This window comes from Salvelinus namaycush, chromosome 28 (genome assembly GCF_016432855.1).
Source record: "Salvelinus namaycush isolate Seneca chromosome 28, SaNama_1.0, whole genome shotgun sequence".
NCBI lineage: Eukaryota > Metazoa > Chordata > Actinopteri > Salmoniformes > Salmonidae > Salvelinus > Salvelinus namaycush.
The window spans coordinates 12,293,596-12,316,839 of record NC_052334.1 but is presented as its reverse complement, the minus strand read 5'-3'; the positions used below and the strand labels follow the sequence as shown (position 1 = coordinate 12,316,839).

The following is a 23,244-nucleotide window of genomic DNA, read 5'->3' as shown; positions in this document are numbered from 1 at the left end:
TACACAGAACCCTGATTCCATGTTGGTTTTAACAATAAAGAAGCATTTATCAACGTCCACTGTCCCCCAAGAGTTGCTGAATTTCCTCTTCACTTTCATGGGACTTGTTTGAAAAGACTTGCCTGTGGATTTTGAATATCTAGGAGGACATTTTAGGTTGTTAATATTTACGTTTTTTGTTTTATTTAACCTTTATTTAACTAGGCAATTCAATTAAGAACATATTCTTATTTACAATGACGGCCTACGCCGGCCAAACTCGGACAACGCTGGGCCAATTGTGCTCCTCGAGGCATTGGAAATTTGAAATTCACTGCTCGACTGAGGGACCTTACAGATAATTGTATGTGTGGGGTACAGAGATGAGGTAGTCATTATAAATCATGTTAAACACTATTGCACACAGAGTGAGGTCATGCAACTTATGTGACTTGTTAAACAAGTTTTTACTCCTGAACATATTTAGGCTTGCCATAACAAAGGGGTTGAATACTTATTGACTCAAGACATTTCAGCTTTTCATTTTTTATTAATTGGTAAAAATGTCAAAAAACATAATTCCACTTAGTCATTATGGGGTATTCTGTGTAGGCTGGTGACTAAAAAAATCTAAATGTAATCAATTTTAAATGTAGGCTGCAACACAACAGAATGTGGAAAAAGTCAATGGGTGTGAATACTTTCTGAAGGCGCTTTACGTCACCATCAACCCTGACTGAGAAAGAACAAGGAAAAGTGAACCAGTGCCTCAAACTCAGGGTTAGCCCTTACTTTTCAATCTGTGCTCCCCAATACATTTGGTGGATTGTCTAGGAGCCCTCTCAGCAGGCTAGACTCCGCCGGAATAGAGATGGAGGAAGTTATTCAAAATGCTCAGCAGCACCCCTGCAAACCACTGAACCCCAAGCCCAAATTGGTTTGTACATCATTCGTACATCACAGAGGCAGGTGATAAAAATATGTGATTAAGCAAGAAGTCACTCACTGTTAATTACATTTTTTTTATAAGGTAGTAGGAGCTAAGGTAGCCTGAACCCAGATCAATTTGTGCTGTCTTGCCAAATCCTATCGTCTTTCATTTGTTGTCATGCCAAACTCCGATGCCATCATAGGAGTTGGCTATTCAGCAGAAACAGATCTGGGACCAGGCTAGAGCCAAAATACTGTAGGTGGATATTCTCCCCAGTAATTGTGGCTTGGCTTGGGATACCTGTGTGATAAAAGGTGAGGTGACCTGGCTGCTTCTCAGAGGTGCCATGGTAGGAAGGCGACAAATGGTCATCCTGTCCTGTATGTAGCTTGGTGTACCAGTCTGTCTGGTAACAGGTGAGCTCTGTGACCTGGCTGTAGCTTGGTGTACCCGTCTGTCTGGTAACAGGTGAGCTCTGTGACCTGGCTGTAGCTTGGTGTACCAGTCTGTCTGGTAACATGTGAGCTCTGTGACCTGGCTGTAGCTTGGTGTACCAGTCTGTCTGGTAACAGGTGAGCTCTGTGACCTGGCTGTAGCTTGGTGTACCAGTCTGTCTGGTAACAGGTGAGCTCTGTGACCTGGCTGTAGCTTAGTGTACCAGTCTGTCTGGTAACAGGTGAGCTCTGTGACCTGGTTGTCTCAGGCCTGGAGTCCTTGTTTATTTGTTTGAAGCCCAGAGAGATAAGTCTCTATTAAAGGGTATTTTACATACCCTGCCCCTGATAACAATCCTCCTTCACACTAAGCATTAATCAAATATGCATCCCAAATGGCACCCCAGGCCTCCCGGGTGGCGCAGTGGTCTAGGGCACTGCATCGCAGCGCTAGCTGTGCCACCAGAGACTCTGGGTTCGCGCCCAGGCTCTGTTGCAGCCGGACGCGACCGGGAGGTCCGTGGGGCGACGCACAATTGGCCTAGCGTCGTCCGGGTTAGGGAGGGTTTGGCCGGTAGGGATATCCTTGTCTCATCGCGCTCCAGCGACTCCTGTGGCGGGCTGAGCGCAGTGCGAGCTAACCAAGGTCGCCAGGTGCACGGTGTTTCCTCCGACACATTGGTGCGGCTGGCTTCCGGGTTTGATGCGCGTTGTGTTAAGAAGCAGTGCGGCTTGGTTGGGTTGTGTTTCGGAGGACGCATGGCTTTCGACCTTCGTCTCTCCCGAGCCCGTATGGGAGTTGTAGCGATGAGACAAGATAGTAACTACTAACAATTGGATACCACGAAATTGGGGAGAAAAAGGGGGTCAAATTCAAAAACAAACAAAAAAATGTTTTAAAAAATGGCACCCTTTTATAATGCACTACTTTTGACCAAGGCCCAAAGGGTTACCATTTGAGACACACCCCATCACTAGAATTAGAGGGCAGGTTCGTTGAGCTCTAGCATCTGTGCTGCTGGGTTATCTGATTAGGGGAGTTAATCATTAACTGTTCTGCATTGCAGACTGAAGCCCTTCTATTCTCTGTTCTGGAGGTCACTGGCAGAAACTACAGCAGTAAGCCACCATGTTCAGAAACTCAGAATTCACAGTCATAAACATTCTATAGATAGACACACAGACGCACAAGAGCAGGTGGGAAGATAAGAATGAGGATTCTGGAGCGGAGCATCACTTGTTGTAATTACCGTACTTTATGATAATCAGGTCATGGCAGCTTAGCTTACTAGGCCTGTTTCTCACTCCAGTTAGGTGTTTGGATGAAACGCAGATGGATGAAACGCAGATGGATGAAACTTGATCAGATCAGTACAACAGGAGCAGACACTCGTCCTCATGAATGGTACGTGATCAGCTCCAACAGTACATGCATGGCCTTGTGCTTTTGTTTTTGTTGTTCCAGGGAGTACTTCCCATGGAAGTTGTCAGCACTATCAAAATACAGCTTAAAATCACCTCTTTCCTGGTTTGTGTTGAAACACACCCTCTCAATAGGTAGCTCTCTTTCTCTCCCTCCCTGCTTCCTTCCTTCGCTCTCTCGCTCTCCCAGGAAATGAATTTGAATAGTTTGAGGACAGTGTTTTTCTCTCCTCTTGATTGGTTTCCATGAATATGTGTTGTAAAGGGAGGTTGTAGTGTAGCTCTGGGGGTTGAGGTGGGGGGGAGGGGGGGGGGGGGGGGTCGAGGTGATGTAGGCAGGGTCAGATAAAATAATCTATAGTGAAGCAACGCTCCCCTCCTCTGTTCTCTCTCCTCTGCCCTCCCCTCCTTTCCTGTGCTCTGCCCTTGTTTGTCACAGTCATCGGACCTTCGGACCCAGTATGTTTGCATTTAATTAAACAAAGCACACAAACTTTACATCACTCCCATACCTGTCAATAGCACATCTGAATTGATTATCCTCAGCTCTGAAACAGAAGAGGAAGCATAAAACAGGAACTTCACCTTCCCCCCTCTGAAACTCATTAAGGGGACGACAGGCCAGAATGAGCCATATGATTTTAAAGCTACAGTATGTACACTCCTAGCTGGGATGGAGGCAGAGGCCTCAGGTCATTAATCTATACTGAACAAAAATATAGATGCATATAGATACAACAATTTCAACGATTTTACTGAGTTACAGTTCATATAAGGAAATCAGTCAATTTAAATATATTCCTTAGGCCCTAATCTATGGGTTTCACATGACTGGGCAGGGGCACAGCCTAGGGTGGGCCTGGGAGGGCATCGGCCCACCCACTGGAGAGCCAGGCTCAGCCAATCACAATAGGTTTTTCCCCACAAAAGGGCTTTATTACAGAAATAATTACTCCTCCATTTAATCAGCTGTCCGGGTGGCTGGTCTCAGATGATCCCGCAGGTGAAGAAGCCGGATGTGGAGGTCCTGGGCTGTCGTGGCTTTTTGTGCGGCTGGAACATTTCTGGAATCTTTTATTTCATCTGATGAAACATGAGACCAACACTTTACATGTTGCGTTTACATTTTTATTCAGTATAGATTAGGTTGTCAGTAGTCGGTGGGCAACTGACTATAATGTTGCTCATAGAGTTGATGGAGGAAAGAAGGGTGATGTTATCTAATCATACCTTGTTATTTAGTTCATTACCAGCCCCCTGTTGTTTAGCTTAGAATTTATGTTTAGCACTGCTGAGGTAAAAAAAAAAAAAATGTATCAAGCAAAATATGGAACATTTACAATATAAATATTTCCGTTATTGAAATACTCACCAGACAGTTAATTAGGTACACCCATCCAGTACCAGGTCGGACCACCCTTTTCCTCCAGAACAGCCTAAATTATTTGTGGGCATTCTACAAGGTGTCGGAAACGTTCCACAGGGATGTTGGTCCATACTGATGCGATGGCATCACGCAGTTGCTGCAGATTGGACACTGGTACATTCATGCTGCGACCCGCCCGTCTCGTCCCAAAGATACTCTATTGGTTTGAGGTCTGGGGACTGAGCAGGCCACTCAAATAAACTGAACTCGCTGTCATGATCCAGGCGATGTGTTTCCACTCAATTGTCCAGTGTTGGCGATTGTGTGCCCACTGGAGCTGCTTCTTCTTGTTTTTAGCTGATAGGAGTGGAACACGGTGTGGTCGTCTGCTGCAATAGCCCACTATTGTACTGTGCTGTTATTTGTCTGTTTGTGGCCCTCCTGTTAGCTTGCACGATTCTTGCCATTCTCCATCAACCTCTCTCATCAACAAGCTGTTTTTGCCCACAGAACTGCTGCTGACTGGATGTTATTGGTTTGTCGCACCATTCTCGGTAAACCCTAGACACTGTCGTGCGTGAAAAGCAGAGGATGGCGGCAGTTTCTGAGATACTGGATCCGGCGCGCCTGACACCGACGGTCATACCACACTTAAAGTCGCTTAGGTGACTCGTTTTGCCCATTCTAACGTTCAATCGAACAGTTACTGAATGCCTCGATGCCTGTCTGCCTGATTTTTATAGCAAGCCACGACCACGTGACTCACTGTCTGTAGAAGCAAACCATTTTTGTGAATGGGGTTGTGTATCTAATTAACTGGCCGGTGAGTGTAGAATGCCCTGCGGTTATTGCATGCATACTTATATTGCAAGCCAAAGATTGTCATCCAATGGCCTCCACCCGATTCTTCAGTGATCTTGGTTATTATTACTGCTATTTGATCTCTGTGGGTCAATAACAGTGACATGAAACTAGGGTTGCAAAATGCCGTGAACTTTCAATAAATTCCCTGGTTTTCCAGAAATCCTTGTTGGAGGATTCTGGATTCCTTGCTTATTCCCTCCTGATTCCCGGAAACTTCCAACCAGGAAATGTATGAAAAGTTCCCGGAATTTTGCAACCCAGCATGCAACTTTTGTTGGGGCTAAATTAAGGTCTGTGGCGAGAGGGAGAGTAAAAAACTAATTTTCCAATCTCATTTTTAATCATTGTTATACTGCGACCATGTGTATAGGCTGCAAGTACATTGAAATTAAATTGTTTTCTTTTCAACTTTCACTTTCAACTAAAACCAAACTTATATTGTATGTCGGGCATAATCTTATTTTCAATGACATTTTGCTAGGTGGGATAGCCCCAATGTCACAGTTTTAACGTGTCCAAATCAATAGAAATGCAGAAAAAGTTTGTGATAAATTGAAATCCTAAACATAAAATGTACTATCTACACAACCATCTGCCACAATAATCATATTACTTGAATTTACTTATACAAGCATAACGTGAGATGTATTTTCAAATATATTTTTTTGAATTGGGTTGTTATGTCAAACAATATGCATTGGAATTGGTTTGGGTTAACAACTGAACTGGGGAAAGGCAAGGTTATTGTTCCATAGTTCCTATGCTGTAATGGAGTCGCAAATAGAACAGCAAAGCTGTAATAGGTTGTGTCCCAGTGCACTATATAGGGAATAGGGTGACATTTGGAATGCATACAAACAGATTTACGATCTTAATTTGATCACCCTATTGTTGCAGGACATGCAAACTTGTGTATTTAAGGTTTAAAAAGCCCACCAAAAAGGTCCATTAATTATAATCCACACAATAATTCCCATTTTCTGTTGCTGCAGGATTATTTTCCTGCTGTGAGAAACTGGTCAAAAGTAAGACTCTGTAGTCAGAGTTAGCATCAATGTTTTGGTTTCCTCTCCTCCCCGATAGATAATGGGTTTAGTTAGCCCTATACTCAAGCGAAGAATACCCCACCCTACCAAGCTGAAAATATAACCACACTACTGTTTACCTCAATCTCTCTCTTTTGAGAGCAGCACTCTCTCCCTCTCGCATCTCATTGGAAAACACCTGTCTGCTTTTACCTTGAGCTCCACTCTGTCAGTTTGATGTTCTCAGTAATTCAGTCAGTCCCGTCAGTAATGTACGGTAATATATTCCACTGACATTCTGCCGCATTATTGCCTCCAGATATTGTCTCTTGTAGTGACATAGCATTTGAATATTAAACTTGTCTCTTTGCCACGGGGTGTTGATACAGAATAACGTACCCTACTGTCAGGTAAACTGCAGGCATGCTTTCATTGCTTAAGGTCAAGTTTCTGTCGGTTTGTGATAGAAGTGTGGCCAGCGGCACTTTCACTGCAGAGTAAAAACCAGAGAGTAGAGGAGACCTGTTGGTTGGAAGCCTGTTCAGTGCATCATCCGTGTACTGCACCTTTCATCTACAAGACCTACTATAGTATCCTTGCAGTGCTTCCCATCCTTCTTTTGTCTACAACTTGTTGTTTTCAGAAATTGAGATATCCCTCTTTGCTGTTCTGTCAACCACCTTTGACAGTACTGATGGCCAGTATGTCAAAATATTTTCCTCACACCAAATTCAAAACCAAAGGACCATATCAATGTGTCAATCAAATACAATGAAAACAACTGTTTTAGAGTGGCTTGTTAAAAGTCACGGTTGTTAGCTGACACATCCTGTAACTCCCTCAGGTACCGGTGTATTGTGATGCAAGGCTAAATTCAATTAAGTATAATCTCCCCCCCCCCCCCCCCCCCCAATAACTCCTGCTGCAACCCAGCCCCACCCTCTGAACATTTTACCAGCAAAGTGGACAAGTTGAGGAATGCTATGATTCCAACTGATGGCTCCATGTCATACACCCTTATAAAATATTGTCTCATGAAGGAGAGGCAATGCAGGTTCAAATTTCAACATGTAGAACGGGAAGAGGTAGAAAGGATGCTGTTGTCTCTTTCGGATGACAAGTCACCTGGTACAGATAATCTTGACACCAAATTGCTTAGAGTTACAGCTAACCAAATATCTACCACAATCTCTCATAATTGTAATAAGTGCTTGATGTACAGTGCTTTGCAAAATTATTCATCCCCCTTGGCGTTTTTCCTATTTTGTTGCATTACAACCTGTAATTTGAATTAATTTGTATTTGAATTTCATGTAATGGGCACACAAAATAGTCCAAATTGGTGAAGTGAAATGAAAAAAAACACAGAAAAGTGGTGCGTGCTTATGTATTCACCCCCTTTGCTATGAAGCCCCTAAATAAGATCTGGTGCTACCAATTACCTTCAGAAGTCACATAATTAGTTAAATAAAGTCCACCTGTGTGCAATCTAAGTGTCACATGATATCAGTATATTTACACCTGTTCTGAAAGGCCCCAGAGTCTGCAACACCACTAAGCAAGGGGCACCACCAAGCAAGTGGCACCATGAAGACCAAGGAGCTCTCCAAACAGGTCAGGGACAAAGTTGTGGAGAAGTACAGATCAGGGTTGGGTTATAAAAAAATATCAGAAACTTTGAACATCCCACGGAGCACCATTAAATCCATGAGAAAGAAATGGAAAGAATATGGCACCACAACAAACCTGCTAAGTGAGGGCCGCCAACCAAAACTCACAGACCAGGCAAAGAGTGCATTAATCAGAGAGGCAACAAAGAGACCAAAGATAACTCTGAAGGAGCTGCAAAGCTCCACAGCAGAGATTTGAGTATCTGTCCATAGGACCACTTTAAGCCGTACATTCCACAGAGCTGGGCTTTACGGAAGAGTGTCCAGAAAAAAGCCATTGATTAAAGAAAAAAATAAGCAAACACGTTTGGTGTTCGCCAAAAGGCATGAGGGAGACTCCCCAAACATATGGAAGAAGGTACTCTGGTCAGATGAGACTAAAATGTAGCTTTTTGGCCATCAAGGAAAACGCTATGTCTGGCGCAAACCCAACACCTCATCACCCCGAGAACACTATCCCCACAGTGAAGCATGGTGGTGGCAGCATCATGCTGTGTAGATGTTTTTCATCGGCAGGGACTTTGGAAACTGGTCAGAATTGAAGGAATACAGGGAAATTCTTGAGGGAAACCTGTTTGTCTTCCAGAGATTTGAGACTGGGACAGGGGTTCACCTTCCAGCAGGACAATGACCCTAAGCATACTGCTAAAGCAGCACTCAAGGTTTAAGGGAAACATTTAAATGTATTGGAATGGCCTAGTCAAAGCCCAGACCTCAATCCAATTGAGAATCTGTGGTACGACCAAAAGATTGCTGTACACCAGTGGAACCCATCCAACTTGAAGGAGCTGGAGCAGTTTTCCCTTGAAGAATGGGCAAAAATCCCAGTGGCTAGATGTGCCAAGCTTATAGAGACATACCCCAACAGACTATAACTGTAATTGCTGCAAAAGGTGCCTCTACAAAGTATTGACTTTGGGGGGTGAATAGTTATGCATGCTCAAGTTTTGAGTTTTTTTGTCTTATTTCTTGTTTGTTTCACAAAAAAAATATTTTGCATCTTCAAAGTGGTAGGCATGTTATGTAAATCAAATGATACAAACCCCCCAAAAATCTATTTTAATTCCAGGTTGTAAGGCAACAAAATAGGAAAAAGGCAACAAAATAGGAAAAATGCCAAGGGGGGTGAATACTTTCGCAAGCCACTGTATGGAGTGTGCCCAGAAGTCTGGAAAGAGTCAAAGGTTATTCCACTACCTACCTTAGATAAATCTGCATTCACTGGTCCTAATAGTCGTCCTATTAACTTGCTGCCTGTGTTACGTAAATTATATCTGTACAAATCAAGGATTATTTCTCATGTAATGGTCTGATAACGGGTTTCCAGCATGCATACAAAGAAGGGCATTCTATGAGTACGGCCTTAGCACAAATAACAGATTATTGGTTAAAGAGTATGGATGACAGGAAGTTAGTTGGTGCAGTGTTGCTAGATTTCAGTGCTGCTTTTGATGTAATTGATCATGAACTGTTACTAGGTAAACTCAAATGTTATACTTTTAAGTCTGCAGCTCTATTGTGGATGGAAAGCTATCTATCCAGGAGAAGGCAAAAAGTGTTCTTTAATGGTAGCTTTTCAAACAGTAAAGAACAAAGTGGTGTTCCTCAAGGAAGCTGCCTAGGCCCACTTCTCTACTCTTTCTTTACTAATGATTTACCTTCAGTATTGAACAATGCAAGAGTGGTAATGTATGCTGATGACTATACAATGTATAGCGCAGCATCAGAATGTAATGAGCTAACAGATGTACTGAGTAGTGAACTAAGAATGGTGTCTGAGTGGCTTGATATGAGCAAATTGGTGCTGAACATTTCTAAAATGAAATGTATTGTATTTGGTTCACGATATATGCTTGCTGATGATCTCCAATTGAATTTGTCGATGAATAGAATGCATGTGGAGCAAGTGAAAAAAACAAAACTACTAGGTGTCATATTGGACGCAGCTTTATCATGTCAGAACACATAGATAATATTGTTATTAAGATGGGTAAGGGAATTGCTCTTACAAGAAAATGTTCAGAGTATGTAACATCTAGCACTCTGAATCAGGTATTCAGTCCCTGGTCTTATCACACTTAGGACCAGGGATTGACCATATAACTGGACAGTACTCTATCACACTTAGAGTACTGTCCAGTTATATGGTCAATCCCTGGTCCTATCACACTTAGAGTACTGTCCAGTTACATGGTCAATCCCTGGTCCTATCACACTTAGAGTACTGTCCAGTTATATGGTCAATCCCTGGTCCTATCACACTTAGAATACTGTCCAGTTACATGGTCAATCCCTGGTCCTATCACACTTAGAGTACTGTCCAGTTATATGGTCATCAGCAGCAAAGATATAAAAAAGCTCCAAATGGCTCAAAACAGGGGTGCCAGATTAGCTCTTCATTGCTCTATCTATATGAATATTATCCAAATGCATCACATGGCTTCACGTTGAAAACAAATTACTATCCAGTCTTCTGATTTTCTTAGGAATGTTATATTTTTCAGACCAATTAGTACATACTAGCAACACGCATAACCAACAAACCAGACAGGTAAATTCAGGGCATCTAAGACAACCCAAGCACAGGACAAATCGCCTTAAATCTACATTTTTATGTAGAGCCATAGCTGAATGGAACTCTTTACCAATACATATTTCTCAGGCAAAAAGTAAATCCACCTTCAAGAAAAATAAAATAACATCTAATGCTATAGACCATATGACTGGACAGGAAATAGAAAGAACATCTAATGCTATAGACCATATGACTGGACAGGAAATAGAAAGAACATCTAATGCTATAGACCATATGACTGGACAGGAAATAGAAAGAATATCTAATGCTATAGACCATATGACTGGACAGGAAATAGAAAGAACATCTAATGCTATAGACCATATGACTGGACAGGAAATAGAAAGAACATCTAATGCTATAGACCATATGACTGGACAGGAAATAGAAAGAACATCTAATGCTATAGACCATATGACTGGACAGGAAATAGAAAGAACATCTAATGCTATAGACCATATGACTGGACAGGAAATAGAAAGAACATCTAATGCTATAGACCATATGACTGGACAGGAAATAGAAAGAACATCTAATGCTATAGACCATATGACTGGACAGGAAATAGAAAGAACATCTAATGCTATAGACCATGTGACTGGACAGGAAATAGAAAGCATCAACAGAATGTTAAATGTGTTTCCTGTCATGTATTTTAATTGTCTGTATTGTCTACTTGTTAAATGTTTGTAAAGTCTTAATTTGTAATGTCTTATTAATTGGTGTTGGACCCCAGTAAGATTAGCTAACTTTACAGCGTTAGCTAATGGGGATCCTAATAAAAATTTACAAATTCTCTTGGCCTGTGCTGGTGGTCTCCATGCTGATAGACGACTGGTTACTGGTTGTCTGTGAGTCCTTCTCTCCCCAGTCCCAGCCTGGTTTTTGCTGCTCCTGCTCCCTCCCAGTCACATTGGACCTACCCGCTCCCCGCTAAACAAACAGTTGCCCGCTCATCTATTTGCCTGGCGAATTAACAGGGGGGTTAGGGGGGGTGACAGTTCTCAGTGCTGGGAAGGCCCCACCCCCCACAGATTGAGAGGGAGAAAAGAGGGCATTCTAGTTGGTATTGTGTTTAAACCATCCTCACTGGAGGGCCTCCATTTTACTTGGGAGATAACAGCTTCTTCTCCAAATCCAATGTTATTTGTCATATGCTTCGTAGACAACAGGTGTAGACTAACAGTGAAATGCTTACTGACAGGTCCTTTTCCAACAATGCAGAGTTAAAGATAAAATAGAGATAATGACACACACTTTGTTCCAACAGTAAAAACTAACGCACAACCCAATTCCCCCATGAGCGTGACATTTTCACTCTTGGAATCGTTTGTAATACTGCAGCTTGCAAGTGCTTCCCATGCATTGCATATATGCACTGAAGTCCATAGTACTGTTGCTGATGATTTGCACTTTTATCAAGTGACTCCTGGCTCCTAGTGGAGGCCAACAAGACAGAGTTGACAGTTTCAGAGCCTGGTCAGTCAGCATGGTCTGGGACATCCTTCAGTCTGATCCTTTCCCAGAAAGAGGCCTGTCGGGGTTAGATGTGTCAAGGTGTGGAGGGGCGGGGTTAGATGTGGAGGGGCGGGGTTAGATCTGTCAAGGTGTGGAGGGGCGGGGTTAGATGTGTCAAGGTGTGGAGGGGCGGGGTTAGATGTGTCAAGGTGTGGAGGGGCGGGGTTAGATGTGTCAAGGTGTGGAGGGGCGGGGTTAGATGTGGAGGGGCGGGGTTAGATCTGTCAAGGTGTGGAGGGGCGGGGTTAGATGTGTCATGGTGTGGAGGGGCGGGGTTAGATGTGTCATGATGTGGAGGGGCGGGGTTAGATGTGTCAAGGTGTGGAGGGGCGGGGTTAGATGTGGAGGGGCGGGGTTAGATGTGTCAAGGTGTGGAGGGGCGGGGTTAGATGTGTCAAGGTGTGGAGGGGCGGGGTTAGATGTGTCAAGGTGTGGAGGGGCGGGGTTAGATGTGTCCAGGTGTGGAGGGGCGGGGTTAGATGTGTGGAGGGGCGGGGTTAGATGTGTCCAGGTGTGGAGGGGCGGGTTAGATGTGTCAAGGTGTGGAGAGGCGGGGTTAGATGTGTCCAGGTGTGGAGGGGCGGGGTTAGATGTGTCCAGGTGTGGAGGGGATAGACTGCAGCCCACGGCCAGGAGCAGAAATAGCAGCAGTAGTAGGATCTGAAGACAGTCACACCCCACCGTTAGCTGACCTCTAGATGGATGGATGGCCCTGGCCCTGCTGGAACGCATCCCAAATGGCACCCTATTTCCTATTGTGCACTAGGGCTCATGTCAAAATAAGTGCACTATATAGGGATTAGGGTGGCATTTGGGACCCAGTGCTGGTTGTGGTGGTGTGGGAGGCAGGGTGAAGCAGCTCTGACGCAGGCCCCATCGCACAGAAGTGAGAAGAATGCAGGGGGAGCCAAGTTACACCCCATCACCCCCCAGAGCACACTGCTTGCCAGAGGAAACAGAGGTGGCCCAGAATCTGGCACCTGGGTGGAGTCTGATGGGGCTGATGGGACCTGACGGGGCTGATGGGACCTGACTGTGGGGTGATGGGACCTGACGGGGATGACTGAGCCTGAAGGGGCTGACAGGCTGACTGGGCCTGATGGGGACTGACGTGGCCTGAGCAGAATGTGAAATGACCTATCTGGAGCTGCCTGCTGAAGCAGACTTGGCCATAGAGGAGACGAGAGGACACAAAGATCCTTTTCATTAGGAGGTGATGGTGGTCTTGGCCCTCTAGTAACGACACACTGCTTACTGGTGGTGTCTGTCTGTCTGTCTCATCATCATGATCTGTCAGACCTGATACTCTCCTGTGGCCTGAGTACAGAGCAGCAGAGTACCTAGCTTCTTCCTCCATACGCTTATTATGATGATTTGGTGTTATGTTACTTTCATATGATTCATGGTTGTAAATGTTGGAAATTGTATTTTCTGTGTAATTTGAAACTGTATAAATTATTATGAATTATATATTACAATATTTTAAATACTTTCTGAGCTCCTCTTTAAAAAATGCCATTAAGGGCCTACCCAGTGGTGCAACGGTCTAAGGCACTGCATCGCAGTGCTACAGGCATTACTACAGACCCGGGTTCATTCCCGGGCTGTGCCACAACCGGCTGTGGAAGGGAGTCCCATAGGACGGCGCACAATTGGCCCAGCGTCGTCCGGGTTAGGGGAGGGTTTGGCTGGTGGGGCTATACTTGGCTCATTTCACTCTAGCGATTCCTTGTGGCAGGCCTGTAGCCTGCAGTCTGACCCTGGTCGCCAGTTGAACAGTGTTTCCGCTGACACATTGGTGTGGCTGGCTTCCGGGTTAAGCTGGTGGGTGTTAAGAAGCGATGTTTGGGCGGGTCATGTTTCGGAGGAAGCATGATTCCACCTTTGCCTCTCCCAAGCCCATTGGGGAGTTGCAGCGATGAGACAAGATCGAAAATTGAGTAAAATAGAAGGAAAAAAATAAAGAAATGCCATTAAACACTAACATGTGCATCTAGGCTGTCCATCCAGCACAATGCCCACTGAAACACTGCTAGATATACTTCACTGCTCTACTGCAGAAAGCATAGGCAGAAAGATTCTGATTCTGGGTTGTTTAGAATGAATGTGAGGAGCTGAGTGTTTACTTGGTCTTATTCCAGCTATAATTGTTGGTTTTGCGACACTGTGAATTCTTAATCAGGCATTATATTTTCTCTGGCTCCTCTCCTGTGTGTGTTTGGGTTTACTGACCACCCTCTGTAAACAGTGTTGTTCCCAATCCCCCACCGCCACACCAGTACACCTTGGACAGACAAGCGCACTACCTGGAACTGTCTTATTGTGCAAACGTGACAGAGAGGCTAATGTTAGATTTAAAATACAACAAGGGATTGCCCCAAGAGATTCCTTGCCTTGTGCACTCGTCTACATTTGAACTAGTTAGGTGAGCCTTGTTTGTGTGTTGGTCTGTGACATGGCCTGTATAGTGCGTGTGTGCTTGTGCGTGTGTGTGTGTGTGTGTGTGTGTGTGTGTGTGTGTGTGTGTGTGTGTGTGTGTGTGTGTGTGTGTGTGTGTGTGTGTGTGTGTGTGTGTGTGTGTGTGTGTGTGTGTGTGTGTGTGTGTGTGTGTGTGTGTGTGTGTGTGTCGCGTGTTCACTATGCCGTATATCCAGTCACGGGCTGATGAATACAGCCAGGTTCGTAGTGATGATGAATCACCATGTTGAGGGGAACAGGTGGAGAATAACTTCCAGACAGTACCTGGCTCAGACCACTCCCAGATGCTGCCTGATTACCAGTCAGTCAGTACAAACCCTGGGCAGGCAGACAGACAGACAGACAGACAGACAGACAGACAGACAGACAGACAGACAGACAGACAGACAGACAGACAGACAGACAGACAGACAGACAGACAGACAGACAGACAGACAGACAGACAGACAGACAGACAGACAGACACAGCTTAGACAGCTTCGCTCCCAGGCAGGCAGCGTGACTCTCTGGCTGTATCCCAAATTGCACACTAGTCCCACTCCCTTTGTAGTACACTGCTTTTTACCATGGCCCACAGGGCTCTGGGTAAGGTAGTGTACTAGGGAATAGGGTGTAATTTGGGCCACAGCCTCTGTCTGGCTGTCTTCAGATCATTACAACTGGACTGCTTAAGGAAAATAATCAATGCAGCGTGTTTGAAACGGGAGAAGACCGCACTACTTCGAAAATATCCAACATGTGTCTTCTGTGTAAACGTGTTTGTTATTTCTGGTCTGTGTGTGTGTAGTGTAACTCATGCACAGTATCAGGAATTCAAAAAAACTTTATCAGCATCCACTACCCACTTATGAGTCAACGTTACAATTAAAAGATAACTTTGATATAATGGCCAGCATATGATTAGCTAGTTGTTTAATAACAACAAGACTAAAGATGTATCTTGTGATATGGTTTATCTGAAAAATCGAAGTGAAATGTTTTGCGGGAGAACTGTTGCACAACTACAGGAATGGTGTTGCCTGCCTATGTGAAGCCTTTCCACTTGTCACATTGTATTATTTCCATATCAGCTATATCACGGTGAGGACGGGATAAGATGTTCGTGGAAAGAGCTTAAATCCTCCCTCTATAACAAAAAGCTTGCTGTATTTCAGGGTTCACTCACGGCTTTCTATTCTAATTTCATTCACAGTGGGAGCTTTTCCCTGTATAAGTGCTCCCAAAGTTTTGAATTTTAAGGAAGAACGTTTTCATTTGAAGAAATCTTCCATTACCTTTTTATTAATCTTTATTTAACTAGGCAAGTTTGTATTTATATTAACATTTATTTAACTAGGCAAGTTTTTATTTATATTAACATTTATTTAACTAGGCAAGTTTTTATTTATATTAACATTTATTTAACTAGGCAAGTTTGTATTTATATTAACATTTATTTAACTAGGCAAGTTTGTATTTATTTATTGTTATTAACCTTTATTTAACTGGGCAAGCCAGTTAAGAACAAATTCTTATTTACAATGACAGCCTACCAGGGAACAGTGAACGGTGCCTTGTTCACGGGCAGAACGACAGATTTTTACATCGTCAGCTCGGGGATTCGATCCAGCAACCTTTCGGTTACTGGCCCAACGCTTTAACCACTAGGCTACCTACCTGCCGCCCCAGCCTCAGTTAGGAACAAATTCTTATTTTACAATGACTGCCTACTCCGGCAAAACCCTCCCCTAACCCGGACGATGCTGGGCTCATTGGGCTTTATTCGATTCCCTTTAGTGATATTAGTACCATGGAATTATATTATAATTGAACAAGATAAAAATCTCTCAAGTCCTGTGAAATGTGTTCCTATTTGAAAAGACACACAAAAAGACAATTTCCCGACATCTTAACGTTTGACCTTAACATAATTTCCAGTTGGATGCTTTTGAACTGAATAGCTAGGAATATTATTATTGACTCTATTTAGTAACAGACCCATAATAGTCTGTTTAGGTTCAAATTAGATATGTGACGACTGTGCATGTTTTGGCCAGCCTCTCATGTCTCCTTTCTACAGAGCCAAAAAAGCTATGTTATGTTTCCTCCCTCTCAAACCCAGCTTCTCACTCCAAAAGCATTCCTCTCCTCTCTCGCACATCAATTCACTGGGATTTTCATCCTATCTGAGAATCATTTGCTTTTATTTTCACCCATAAGGGCACCGTGATTGTCCTTCCCCTCAGCCAGGGAAAAATACTAGATCCTGTCAACGAGAGATGGAGAGAGAGACAGAGAGGAAAGAGTCAGTGTATTTTAAGGATTTGTACATTGGGTTTGGTTTGGGTGGTGTCTGACTAGCTACCCACTTAAAGAAGTGTCTACATCCTGCCCCAGTTTACCCTGTAACAAGTGTGTCCTTGTGTTAGAGTGCTGTGCACCACCGCACCAGGAACGATGCATTCATTCCTCACATCCCGTCTCCATCTCTTCCTCACCCTCTCCCCCTCTTCCTCCTTCTGTCTCCCCCTCCCTCACCCTCTCTCCCCTCCTCCCTTCCCCTCTCCCCCTTTCCTTACCCTGTTTCCCCCTGTACGTGTCTTTGGGTCATTATAAAGTGCTCTATAAAACACATAACTCATGTTATTATTCTCTATGTCAGCATGCAGGTTGGAGCGGCTGGTGGAAGTGCTGAGGAACAAGCTGGGGAAAGGCAGCGTCCGGAAGGTCATCTGACGGAGACAGACACAGAAGGTCAACAGCAGTCTGTCCACTCTGTTCCTTGTTTTGTCCCAAATGGCACCCTATTCCCTATATAGTGCACTACTTTTGCGCATAGCCCTATATCCCTATAGGTGCCAGTTGAAAGTAGTGCACTGTAAAGGGAATAGGGTGCCAGTTGCGACACAGCACATCGCTGCACTGTCCGAACTGGAGCTACCTGACCCACCGGCTAGTGGAACAGCCACATCTGGTCACCAGGCTTCCTCCCTGCCTGCCCAGGCCCAGGCTGCTGCTGTTTAACGCTGTGTAAACACAACCAAGCCTTAACTGGGCAAACAGTTGTTAGAAGTGCTGCACTCCAAAGCCTCATTCCAGTCTAGGCTCAAACTGAATAGTAAATGTTTACCCACTTGGGTTGTTGGTTTGTTGCTGCCCACTTCTCTCATTCTCTCTCTCTGTTTCTTTCTTAAATTGTACATTTTACTTTACTGACCATCTTGTTTCGATTTTTTTTTGTCAACACATTTTGGTATTGATGTTTGTGTTGCTGCCTATCTACAGTGAGCTCCAGAAGTATTGTGACAGTGACAAATGTGTTGTTTTGGCTCTGTACTCCAGCACCTTGGATTTCAAATGCCACACACTTCTACATTAGTGTGGATGCTACCATGATTACGGATTGTTCTGAATGAATAATGATGAGTGAGAAAGTTAGACACACATCATACCACCACAAAAATGCTAACCTCCTGTTATTTTGATGGTGAGAGGTTAGCATGTCTTGGGGCTATGATATTTGTGCATCTGTAACTTTCTCACTCATCATTATTCACGATTCATTCAGGACTACCCGTAATCCTGGTAGCATCCACATTCATGTTGAAGTGTTTAGAAACATATTCTATTCTTATTTACAATAAAAGTGACTCCAAAATGACACAATATATTATTTACCATTCATTTCTATTGGGCACAAAATAATCTGAAACAACCAAAACAAACAGCATATGCATCCAACAAATCTGTAGAGTTACAAGCTTGATGTAATCATTGCGTGCTATGAGCATGGGACCAAATACTAAACTTTTGACTACTTTAATAGACATATAAGTGAATTTGTCCTAATACTGATGGTCCCCTAAAATGGTGGGACCATGTACAAAAAGTGCTGTAATTTCTAAACGGTTCATCCGATATGGATGAAAATACCCTCAAATAATTAAAGCTGACAGTCTGCACTTTAACCTGATAATCATTGTATCATTACAAATCCAAAGTGCTGGAGTACAGAGCCAAAACAACACAAAACGTGTCACTGTCCCAATACTTTTAGAGCTCACTGTATCTCTCTGTTACAAGGGAAATGCCTGTATGTATTACTGCACTATTTTATTGATAAATGATATATTATCTTTGATATCCCACATCAATACAGTGTCCTGACATGTACAGTATTTCATTGAAAAGTGCTGTATTGTAAAGGTTGTTGGTGCTGCCTGGATTTGACATTGACACTGCCTTGGGCCAGATAACATGTGATTTGTTTGGTCAACTCCATCATGCTCTCATATTAAATCATTCATGGAATTTGTGATATGAAGAACATCACCTATAACTCAACAGTATTCACTATTCTCAAAGGCTAAATCTGTGACATTCGTGTCGACCAAATATAGTTTTATTGTAAGCGATTTTTTTTCCTAAATGTTTATAAAGGTGCAGTACATATTCAACTCAGTCTTTCACAACCATTATATCCCTATGGAATGACAGTGACTTCTAATTGAAGATAAAACTCTGTTTTAACACTTCTGTTTATCTAAGGTCTGACTCCGAGTGTGGTAATGTGGAACAGGTCTTAAAGAGTAAAAAATAAATAAACCCACTACCTCTGATATTAACTTTGTTAAATCAATATGACACATTTCTCTAAATTACACAACTTTTTTATTTGTTCTCTGTTATTGACTAAATGGTTTCATGAAGCAATATTCACTTGTTAGAAGTATTCAAAGTAGGTCAAAGTATAGAGAGAGGGATATATTTAGGTAACTCCAATAGTCCATGCATATCCATTTCATGGAACTTGAACTTCTAGCTTTATAGATTTCAATCATATAATGTCTTAATTGTAATACATTGGTATTTAATCCCTTGGCACTATTATGTTGGCTATTGTCATAATATCCTAATTGGCCAGATTTTGGCAAAGACATTATTGACTTATAAATAAATATATGTTGTGGTTCAGAGAGAGGTGCAACGAGAGAGCAGAGACACTTTCCATGGATGTATTGCTCATGTATTTATTTTCCTGCACCAAAAATCTCTCTCGCTCTCTTGCTCTCTGTATACTGATAGTTTATCAACATAAGAGGGCAAAAGAGATCCGGCGACCTGTACTACAGACTACACACCAAGCAATTACATCCACATCGTGTACGTTTCCTTTTTCTCTTATTGATGGGTTGACCCGCATGAGCTCTACTTTCCTCCCGGTGTCCACCGATAGAACAGCTAGGGCAGTGGTGAGACGTGTGTACCCATATATGATCGATTATGTACTCGATGGTTGGATGCACCGTTGCCCTCAAGTTGCAATCCAAAGACAGGAGGGGTAGGGGAGGGCCTGTCTATTTGGACGCGAGCGCTGCTGTGTTGTAACCCTCCGCTCAGATAATGCTCGAGCGACACTATGACAAGCTTCTCGATTTCTCCTCTGGTAACCGTGGAGATCGCACAACTTGGGTGTCCCCACTCTTAATCCCACAAGATCCTCCCAATGTATGTTTATCCGTCAGATAATCAGCCTTGTTGTAAATACGGAGGCTAAATCTTTCACTTTGTTGAAATCTGATAACGTTTGATATTCCTGGTTATCCCCAAGTCGGCAACGCATCATTCTGATCATACACTCGCAGAAATAAAATGCCTCGTGTAGCCTCTATGGCCTACATTTTTTATATATATTTCAACTTTATTTAACTAGGCAAGTCAGTTAAGAAAAAAATATTATTTTACAATGATGGCCTAAGAACAGTGGGTTAACTGCCTTGTTCAGGGGCAGAACGACAGATATTTGACCTTGTCAGCTCGGGGATTCGATCCCTACATTTGTATTATGGTTCAGTTCCCAATCTATCTTGACTAGACTTATAGAAGCAGTTTTTATTTATTTTGTTATGTTATTTCGGAGTGTGTGATGCTTGATTCCTTTTGGTAATTTTTCTCTCTTGGTCTTGGTGGAAAAGGATTGCGCACGGGCGCATCAAAAAGAAAGGGGATCCCCATTCCCGATTACCCCAATCACACGATGACATGACTACAAAAACTTTTTATACGCTTTAATTAAAAACGTGTTCTGACAGCCCAGTGGTGAATGGCCTTCAGAGAAAAGCGTGACTGATCCTGTTGCTATAACGACACCAAATATTTCCAGTATTTCCTTTCACTTTAACGCATTCCATCCATGTATTTGTTGTGGACACTCTTTTCTACTAACACTGTATGGAACTTGAGGCTCATTGACAATACAAATGTTAATTAAGCACATTTTATAAAGCCTAGGACTATGTCTAAAGCATGCAATTTGGGGTAAAATGTGGTAATTGCACAATGATTAAAAGTGGGCTATCCTGGCTATCGTTGTTTACAGTGTTGCGTTATGTGCCTAGCTGTTCTTTCGATCGGGTTAGACTTTGCGTGTTTCACTTGTTTGACTATAGATTATTTGAGCGTTCCCTATTACATTGCCAAATGGTTTAACATTTAGTCTTTGTTTTCAGTTATATAGCAAATACTGTTTGTTTATAGGGCCACATTATATTTATTTAACAGACTGGTATCATAGTATTTAATATTTTGAAATCTGGTATAGGCATACATTTTGAATCATTTCCATTTGTCTTCGTCCTCTGCAAAACCTGGTAGGCTAATGCATTTGTTTGTTAAAACTTTTTCCGTCACCCTGCAAAAACAGCAACCAACAAAACAACCCAATTGGGTTGTCCCTTATTGTGGCCTCCAATGGATGAATGAAGACACAAAACATCATGGTGGCAGGGAGGCAGGCCGAGGGACCACCAACCTGACATAGTCGGTCCATATTAGGAGGACACAAAGCCCTAATAAACTTCTTCCGTATAATTTTTAATGGAAAACCAGCTGCTTCTAAAGCTGATTTCGGATAGAGCTCTCTCCCTCTTCCCCCTCGGCCTTTTGAAAGGTTCTTTTCTTTCGTCTGTGAATCTGAAGGGGTATTGCTTTGCTCTTTTCGTTGGCCAAGCACAATTGTGTTATTGGAGATAATTAATTCAATCCCCATCAAAAGGTATTAGAAGCGCTTTGGCCCTGTAGTGGCTTTCTAAACTCAGAATGAAAAGACTGAGAAGAAAGATCTATGGGTAGGCTCGCTGATGGTCGCTTTTGAAGTAAAGGGGTCTGCGCATTGTTGTCTACATTTTTGTCCATAAGGCTGAAAAAAGCTCCAGGATTTTTGATGCGGTAACGAGAAATACCACGTAAATTGGAAAACAAGGTGCTGGTTTAAATCTTTATGCTGGACACTGCCTGCTGATAACATATGTCACACTGTACTTAAGATTTAATTACTTCATTAAAAGTTTCCAATGTGCTGCATGGGAGAAATATAGCATACGCCCAGGGCAATTTAAAACTATTAATAATAGTAATATTATTATTAGGGGCCTAATAATGATAATGATGATAGTAATAATAGATAAACGTGTTGCCATATTGTAACGATCTATTTGTATGCTATAATTCGGATAATAAACCTTATCTGCGTTAATAATTAGGTCTACTAAATTGACCCACAAAAGTGATTAATTCACCTTGCTATCTTGTGGGCATAAAGATGTTGCTATGCCAACAACATATGTCTTGGGTTAGCTTTATCAAATATCCTACTAAAGCGAACACTAATGTATGGGTCTCAACGTGATGTGCTCGAACTGTAAATTATACATGTTGTATCATAGCTTTCAAAAAAGCATTTCATTGCCTCTTTCACAGGCAAATATATAAATTGAATATCTCTATTTGCCCGTTGAGTTATGACTCAATCATCAATATAAAGCATTATATATATAACGATTAAAATCTAATAAGCAAATATCAATCAAAAGTTTGCTCTGTATTTGTTCTTTCACTTTTCCATACTGAATCACACACTGCAAAGCTTTTTTTCCAACAGCTGGGTAAACTAATGAACAAGATCTGTCCAAAGTTCAAAGATTGCTTATGGAAACGAGTAGTCATTTTTGCCACAAACTGGGGTTTATGTTATTGTAATCTGCAAAGAACACTTTGTAATAGAGGTTTAATTAACAGAGGAGGAGAAATAAATGAATTACTTGGTGCATTTTGGGCTTATCTGCTGGGGTTGATATTTGTATTCAGCCCCTAATACTGACCAGTACCATATGATTGTTGAATAAGATAGGCCTACTGCCTCAAATGATACACATTCAAATGCAGTAGGCCTGAACAAGGTTGTAACTGTCCCATCAAGTAATGCCGGTGGGGACCTTGATCCAAACGTCTTCCAATTAAATATTGATCTGATTATGAACACAAATAATTGAGATCATATCTGGAGCTAGGATTGTTTCTCCAGTAAATTCATTGAATTTGTGGTCCATACCCTCTTTGATATGCTCGTAGTTGATTAAATGAGCACTGTCATTATGGAGAAATTACTGTAATTGCATATATCACAATCATTTTATTGACGAAATCATGTATCTTGAGGTGAAAATAACAAAAATACAATATTAACCTAGGCCTAAATTATTCAGGAGAAATATCCAATCGTTGTAGAACTATACCATTTTTATTAGTCACCATTTAGGATATTATCGTCCAATTGATTTGAATATAATAACATTTAAATATAAAAGAACAATACAAGAATAAAATGTATTGTAAAAATTTTGGTTTTTAGACTTAATATTGTTAATATGAATGTGAGTTCATCTGGAGTAAATGTAACGACTCGAGCATGAGCAACTCATGCGCAGACACGCGTTTCAGTAGTTCCAAATACACTTGTTTTAGATGTATTGTCTAAATAAACATGGCTTCTTAAAATGTTTTAATATTTATATTAAAATAAGTAGGCCTAAACTTGAATATGTCCGACTGGAAATATAATCTGGTAAAAGCACAGAGCACAAGCCTAGTCCATATAACTCCTCGATATTTTCACGACGCTCAATTCAATTATCTATGTTATTTGCGCATCGGAGGGCAATTACA

At 42.3% G+C, this 23,244-nt stretch overlaps 1 long non-coding RNA gene across 1 annotated transcript; it reads left to right on the top strand.

The window, feature by feature from the left end:
* The first annotated feature begins 2,443 nt into the window (after positions 1-2,443).
* On the top strand, positions 2,444-17,707 carry LOC120023586. Its single transcript, XR_005472713.1, has 3 exons — positions 2,444-2,541; positions 2,655-2,749; positions 16,904-17,707. It is a non-coding gene; the product is annotated as an uncharacterized LOC120023586 (long non-coding RNA).
* Positions 17,708-23,244: the final 5,537 nt, after the last annotated feature.